The 6,648-nt window shown below is 52.6% G+C and overlaps 1 protein-coding gene across 3 annotated transcripts in view; it reads left to right on the top strand.

Moving 5' to 3' along the window:
* ARHGEF7 (Rho guanine nucleotide exchange factor 7) overlaps positions 1-6,648 on the top strand; it is a 155,394-nt gene that overhangs the window by 54,344 nt on the left and 94,402 nt on the right. The window contains exon 1 of one of the 3 annotated variants that reach the window (XM_046663780.1): positions 4,532-4,536. The exons of the other annotated variants lie outside the window; for them this stretch is intronic. The gene's annotated coding sequence lies outside the window, so the exon portion shown is untranslated. Of the gene's footprint in view, positions 1-4,531; positions 4,537-6,648 lie in introns of those variants that run through there. 3 annotated transcript variants of the gene reach the window in all.

Raw genomic sequence — 6,648 nt, 5'->3', positions numbered from 1 at the left:
TGTGTGTCCTGAAGCCCTTAGCCAGTCTGCCTCTCCCCTCCAACACTCTCTGGACCTGTGTGTGAGTGAGTGTGTGTGTGTGTGTGTGTGTGTCCCTCCCTCCCTCCTCCCCTGGTGCCCCCTGCCCTCCCCAGTGGCTCGGGGGAAACACAGCAACTGATCTGCTTCAAATCTTGCTTCTCTCTCTAACTTTTGTCATGCCGTTTTTGGGAGCCTGGTTTTCCCTGTTTGTAAAATGAGAATGGCACAGCACATCTCCCACATGGCACCCAGGGGCCTCAGTGGATGGGATGTCCCCCTTCTTCCCTGCCTGCTGGTGCTCCAGCCTCCCTGGCGATTTCTGTTTGTGACGATTGCTCCTTCACGGAGGACGAAGGCTTATTAACGCTTTTGTTGTGTCAGTCAACTTGCCTCTGTCCTCAGACTTTGTCCCCCTACCAGCTGTTTCTGCAAACTGCACCTAAAATATTTTTCTGGTGTTTCTTGTATAGCTGGTCCCTGTCCTCCTGTTTTGGGTGTTGATACAGTGGAATCCACAAGATCGAATGTGATTTAATTGTCATTTTAGACTGAAAGAAATTGGGGGCATGTTGGGTGAAGGTGCTGTTTATTGATAGACTCCATCATCAAATTCTAATTTTATCCCTGGGGTGTAGGAGTAGGCGGAATTAAGTGCACAATCTGCGGGGGCCAAGAAGGTGAAATTCACTGCTGGATGTCTGTTTTCACAGACCCCCAACAATATGGACCATTTACGTTAAACTTACATATCACAACTTATTTGAGATTCATTTTTACTCATTTTGTTCTGAAATCACAAATTCCATTTGACAATGTGATAGGACAAAATTATATTTTTAAACTTTGCAAACCACACTCCAGAACTGTGCCGAAAGTCACAATTTCTTGCATCAAAAATAGCTTCCCCATAAACTCGTTGGGAGAGCTGACGTGGCTCGCTGCGTGTGGAACGTGAAGGCTGCGCGAGCCGGGAGGTGCGTTGTCAACCTCACGCTGTGCTCCCGGTTAGTACTGAGGTGGTGGAAAGCAGATGACTTCTCCGCGTTCCCTGGTGTTTTCTTTGTGGGTACACTGGGGTGTCACTAGCAGTGACATTGTTTAGGTGTGAGTCACCACTTTGCCTTTGTTCGGGAGGGCAGGTGGGTTGGAGTTGGGTGGTTGATCATGTCTGGGTCTCTGCGATCCGCCAGCTTGCTGTGGTTGATGGTGAGACTCTGGACGGTGTGTGAAAGCCGTTGTGATGACAGCCCGCTGTACTGCTGCGTCGTCCCGGATCGATCCCGTTGTCTGCATCTGGTTAGTCCCCGTGGCGCATGGGGCTGCCTCGTCTTCCACGTTGAGTCACACGTGTGTGCAGGTTTGCCTGGGGCTTGCAAGGCTCTCCCTGGTGCTCTGTGTCACTGGCCTGGTGGTTGGAGTCAGACAGACCAGCCAGATGCGGCCAAGGTGGTGGGCTTGTTGCCTGTGGCCGGGGCTGTTGGCAGTGGGGTGTCTCAGGAGGAAGGGCGTCCCTGAGACGGCAGCCCACGTGAGGAGAGCAGGGGAAGGGATGACCCAAGGCTCCTGATGTGTGCGAACTACTAATTTCTCCTTTTGTTGAAGCCAGTTTGAATTGGGTCTCACTTGGTTGCAGTTGAAAGATTCCTGAGTAAGAAGATTTTCATTGAATGATGTATGACGCAATCTGCTTTGTGATTAAAATTTGCTTTGAATTTCATTATGTGGAAGATACTCCTGATTCCCAGTTTCACCCGCGAATTTGGAAGCCAGGGCGCAGTGCACTCACTCGTTGGGTGGGGGCCCTCCAGGCCTCACTCAGCCTTAGGCTCTCTGGTCACCTTGGGGAGCCTGTCCTGCTCCTTTGTCAGGTGTGTCAGCACTCGCAGAATGGCTGTAACGTCTGATGCACTCACTTACAAGGTATGGTAACTCCCTGTGAAGGCAGGACACCCATAGTGGGTGTGCATGCTGGTGGTTTTCACTCTCACGGGGAGCATGTGGCATTCCTGGGGTTGCAGGCACCGTAGCTTCCTTCTCGCTCCCGCTCACGATCACTCCATGTCGGGCATTGTCCATGCTGTGAGGACACAAGGAACAGGCCTCCTGCCAACAGCCATGGGGGCAAGCCACCTGTTAGAGACCGTCAGCCTCGAGGAAGTCTTCAGGCCAGTGGCTGACTCCTTGTGGCCTCCCTGTGGGTGACCTGAGCCGCATTCCCCCAGCCAAGTTGCTCTGAACTCCTGACTCCCAGAACCTGCGAGCTCATCATGGTTTTGTGGTGTGAGCCTCTGAGTTTTAGAGTGATTCTTCTGTCAAGGTGGATAACTAATGCAGGCACCTCGAGGTTAAAGGGGAGCTGTCCTGGTGGCTCTCTGTCTCCTGACCCTGCCTTGGCAGCCCAGTGACCATCTGGATAGGTTATCGATCAGTGGGGAGACTGAGGGAGGCTTCTGAGAAGGAAAGAGCTCTTTCAGGGCTAGCTTGCAGACATATTTGTGTGTCTTGTCTTCTTGAGCTTTCCGTAAAGCAGCAATCTTTAGCGGTTATGTGATTACTGTGTTTAGAATTTGGGAAGGAAGGGGAAACCTTGTTTATGTGGAGCAGTAAGTACCTTGTTGGGAGCAGTCTTTCTTATTTTGAATAGCAGAGAATTCTGTGTCTATCTCAGCCAGCTAAGAGGTTTTAACTTTTACCATTCAGTGTTAAAAGGGTCTGACTCTAAATGCCCTAACTGCTTCAGCAGTTCTTCTTTCTTTGTTACTCTTTGTCTTTTGGAGATGTCCTCCCTCCCTTTCCAGGATGAGTTCTGTTGGGGAAATGCGGAATGTGGATGTGTTGCCGGCTCTTGCTGGCTGGTGCTGTGTTCATCAACAGCCCCCGCCCCATGGCTTACGACAGCGGAGGTTGATCCTGGGGCCTGTGTGAGCTCTGCTCCAAGTGTTGTCTGTACTCCAGGATCCAGGGGATGGAGCGGCCCCACTTTGGGCCTGCTGTTCTCGTCTAAAGAAGAACAACGGGGAGCATGGCCCACACACCCAGAGGCTCCTAAAGCTGCTGCTTGGGGCCTGCGTGCGTGGTTCCTGCTCAGAGCTGGTGCCTGTCTTGTGTGCTTGCATGCCATTGGCAGGAGCCCGTGGGAAGGCATGGCAGTGGTGAAGATGCGTACCCCTCTTCCAGGGAGGGGAGTGAATGGAAGACAGCACTGACACAGTCTGCTGCAGAGACCTTGAGTTAGGGAGATGAGGAAGTTGGAAAGTAGTGTGATGAATGTGAAAATTGGATCAGCGTCACCTCTTAAAGCTTGTGCCTTTGAAGCCTCTTTGTTTTATAGCCATGTTCTATTGGTTATGGCTTTCCTGAAAACCACTGTGGCTCTTTCTGCTAAAACAAAGCCATCCCCTTTTGAGTGGAGGTTTACAAAACACGTTTGGGACTTCTCGCATATGCGTGCAGGGGTCCCCCTGATAGCACTGCCCTGCCGGGTGGGCACTGGTGGGTCGGTTGATGTGTGTGACACAGCCCCATCTTCCTCAGATGACGGGTGAGCCCTCCTATTTCAGGTGGTAGTTCAGAAACTAAGCTCGATAATAAGTGTGACCATAGAAATAAGGACTATGTCAGAATATTTTTAGGGGACTAGCAAAAGTGGAGGCTGGGGTGTTGACTAGGCCGGATTACCAAGTCTTTGACAGTCAGTTTTAGCCCTTCCAGTGATGTGTCACTGACAGTATTTTCTGGGGGGCTAGTGGTCAGGGTGGGCGGTGGGTGCTCTGAGGAGCTGGTTACTCTGGGCCTCTGTTGGACAGATGTGGGTGGAGCACCTCTCAGGAGAGATAGTGTCCTTCTGATCCAGACGGTGTGCCTTCTCTCTGCCATTGGTCTACAGCTGAGTGTCTGCACATCCACGAAGACCACACGCAGTGGTCACCTCCTTTGGGAATCCCTTTCTGAAGCCCTGTGGCAGGTGCTTTCTTTCCTCCTCGAGGCCGAGCCTTCCTGTGGTCATAGCGTCCAGCACAGTGCCAGGGACCCAGGTCTTCCAGCAGCCCTGGTCCCTTCCGACGGCAGACTGCGGCTTGGTTGCGCATCTCTCTTGCCTGCTGGTGGCAAGGGTGTCCTGCCAGGCCTTCAGAAGTTTCCTCTCTGGGAGAGTACTGACCAGCACGAGCCCTGTGGTCTCCTTGCTGTGCAGGCCCAGCAGCAGTTTTTTGTGTCCCTCTCTAGTTATCCGGGCCTGGAGCATCCTTTCTCTGGAACTAATGCAGCTCTAGTACAGAGGAATGCTTCACTCACCTTCCGTGAGTGCTAACTCATTTTCCCCCATTTTTCCTCCCCCTGCCTTTGTGAAAGCATGTCAGGAAGGCCAGCTTTTGAACCTCCCACCCCACCTTCACTCTCTCCTACGCCTTCTCTTCTGCCAGCTGTCCTTACCCTCGTTCTCCCTTGCTTGAAGTCTGCTATCATTCTTTAGACAGTACACTGTGTCAGAGGAGTCCTTGAGTTTTGGGCCTGGAGGTGCCCTTGAAGGTCAGCCTCACCTTCCCAGGTGAGGAAGTTATGCCTAGGCTGTGCAGTGATCTGTCCACAGGGGCCAGTGCTCAGAGGCAGGCTGGCCCTCCCCTGGCCCGTGTTCACGTGTCTTCCCTCCCTTCCCTTCCTCCTGGTTTGGGTTGGGAACTCAGGGGCTGTGGGTGGCCATAAAGCCTGGTTTGTCTGAGGTGGCCTTGGTTTACGCTGGCTGTCCCAGACTAATGTCTGATACAGCTCCTGTTCTCTCAAAGTGACCTCCTGTGGCCGGTGAGTCCCATGTGGCCTGCAGCGATTGCCACATCCAGTTGGCTCATTTTCCTTCTAGTCTTGGCTTTGTTTCTTGTCTGCTGTTCCTGTGTTCAGAGCCCTCTTGCAACAGTTGGTCCTCCTGTTCGTTTTCCTTCAAGTTTTTCCTCAAATCATACCTCATGTAAGATGATATCCAGGGCTAGCCAGTGTTGAAAACAAAACAAAACAAAAACAAACAGCCTGGAGTCTTCGTTAGTGGGTTTTGGTGTCAGCTGGGTTAGTGATGTGCTCTCTTTTGTTTGGGAAGATAGTTCTAAGCTCCTGTCTGGGTTACATGATTCTGGAGTTTCCCCCAATAGTGGAATAGGATGTAAATGCTTGTGAGAGAAACTAGAGGAAAAAGTAGAGTCCGTGCCTAAGAGCTTGGGTCTTTCTGCCCTGAGGACGTTTCTCGGCCACTACCTTGTTTTGTAGGCGGGGACTGTCAGTGGCACACTCTGCTCCCACCTGCGCAGGGAAGTTTCAGCCACGCCTGGATAAAGTAGTGTTTATGCTGATACTTTCAGGAGGATTATAACAGTGCCCTGCTTTGATTGAATCAAGGAGAATGATACATTCTTGGCTAGAATCTTTTTGGTGTTTGACATTTGTCTCTGATAAAGGAAGCTGCTAGTTTGGGGTGATTCTGTCATATCTGTACTCACATGTTTATTTTAAAACATCTCTGCCTGTAATTGTACTTGTGGAGTACACTTTCATCAACTTGAATTTTAGAACAGTTTTTCTTTACTTTGGGAAAGTTTCATTTCCTGCTTTTTTGGAGGAGGGGTTGGTGGAGAAAGCCCCGGCCTTCATTCCTTGCCGTGGTAGTTGTTGGTAGATGTGTGGCCATATCACAGCTCATTCTGGGGGCTGCAGCCATAAGGGAGCCCCATTTTGTTTGTTGAGTCTGGCAGATCCCAAGTCAGGTGCCCGAGACTTGGGCAAGAGCCGTTGTGCTGCTGGCCTGTGGCTGCCCCCATGTGCCCGAGTCCCAGAGCAGGGAGCGTGGGCCCTCTGCAGGCTGCTGGCTGTATTGGCAGGTTCCTAGAAGCCCCTTCCAGATGGGACACTGGGACCCTCGGATGGAGAGTCTCGGATCTGATTTTCTTTTTCTCCCATTGCCAGGAGGCCTGTCTCCCCAGTCGGGACCCTTAGAAAGGGCACTAGCGGTCATGAGGGGTGGTGCTCCCCTTCTGTCCGTGGCATCTCTGCTGGGCGTGAGCCCCGCTGCTGGTGGCTGCCCCTGAGGCTCACGCCGCCTGACACCCACCTCTGCTGGCAGTGCTGCTTGGATCTCCTGATTGTTCACGCTGTGGTAAAAGCGGGCTCCGATGAGGTTCGCTGTGATTCCCGCTGAGCGTTCATCCTGTAAAGGTGTCGGGTGCTTCAGTGTTGGGCACACAGCTTGAGGAGTGACAGTTGTGGGGAAGCGTTCCCACATGGGTAGCTGTTTTGGTGATAGGCAGCAGGCATTGCTCACCACAGCCAGGAGCAGACCCCAGTGCAGGCTGGTGGGGGCTGTCCTCCTCCTTTCCTGCTGGCGTGTGTATTTCCCCTCATGAGCCTCGGGGTGGCGAAAGAGGCATGCTGTGGAGATGAAAGGTGGGCGTGGGGGCAGGGGTCTGTGTGAGGAGCCGCAGCTTCCAGGGTGGGAATTCTAGATGGGAACCTCTGTGTTTTGATGGAGTAAGGCCATCTCCCGTTGGAGTGTGAGCTGGGATCTTGCTGACGTAGATCCCGGGAGGGTGGCCCCCCGGGGATGTGCGTGCAGTGGGGTCTGGCTGTCGTAGCAGTGCACGTGTGTGT

Source organism: Equus quagga, chromosome 6, assembly GCF_021613505.1.
Source record: "Equus quagga isolate Etosha38 chromosome 6, UCLA_HA_Equagga_1.0, whole genome shotgun sequence".
In the NCBI taxonomy this organism is placed as follows: Eukaryota; Metazoa; Chordata; class Mammalia; order Perissodactyla; family Equidae; genus Equus; species Equus quagga.
The sequence above is the reverse complement of the archived record's forward strand: the minus strand, read 5'-3'. Positions and strand labels throughout refer to the sequence as shown.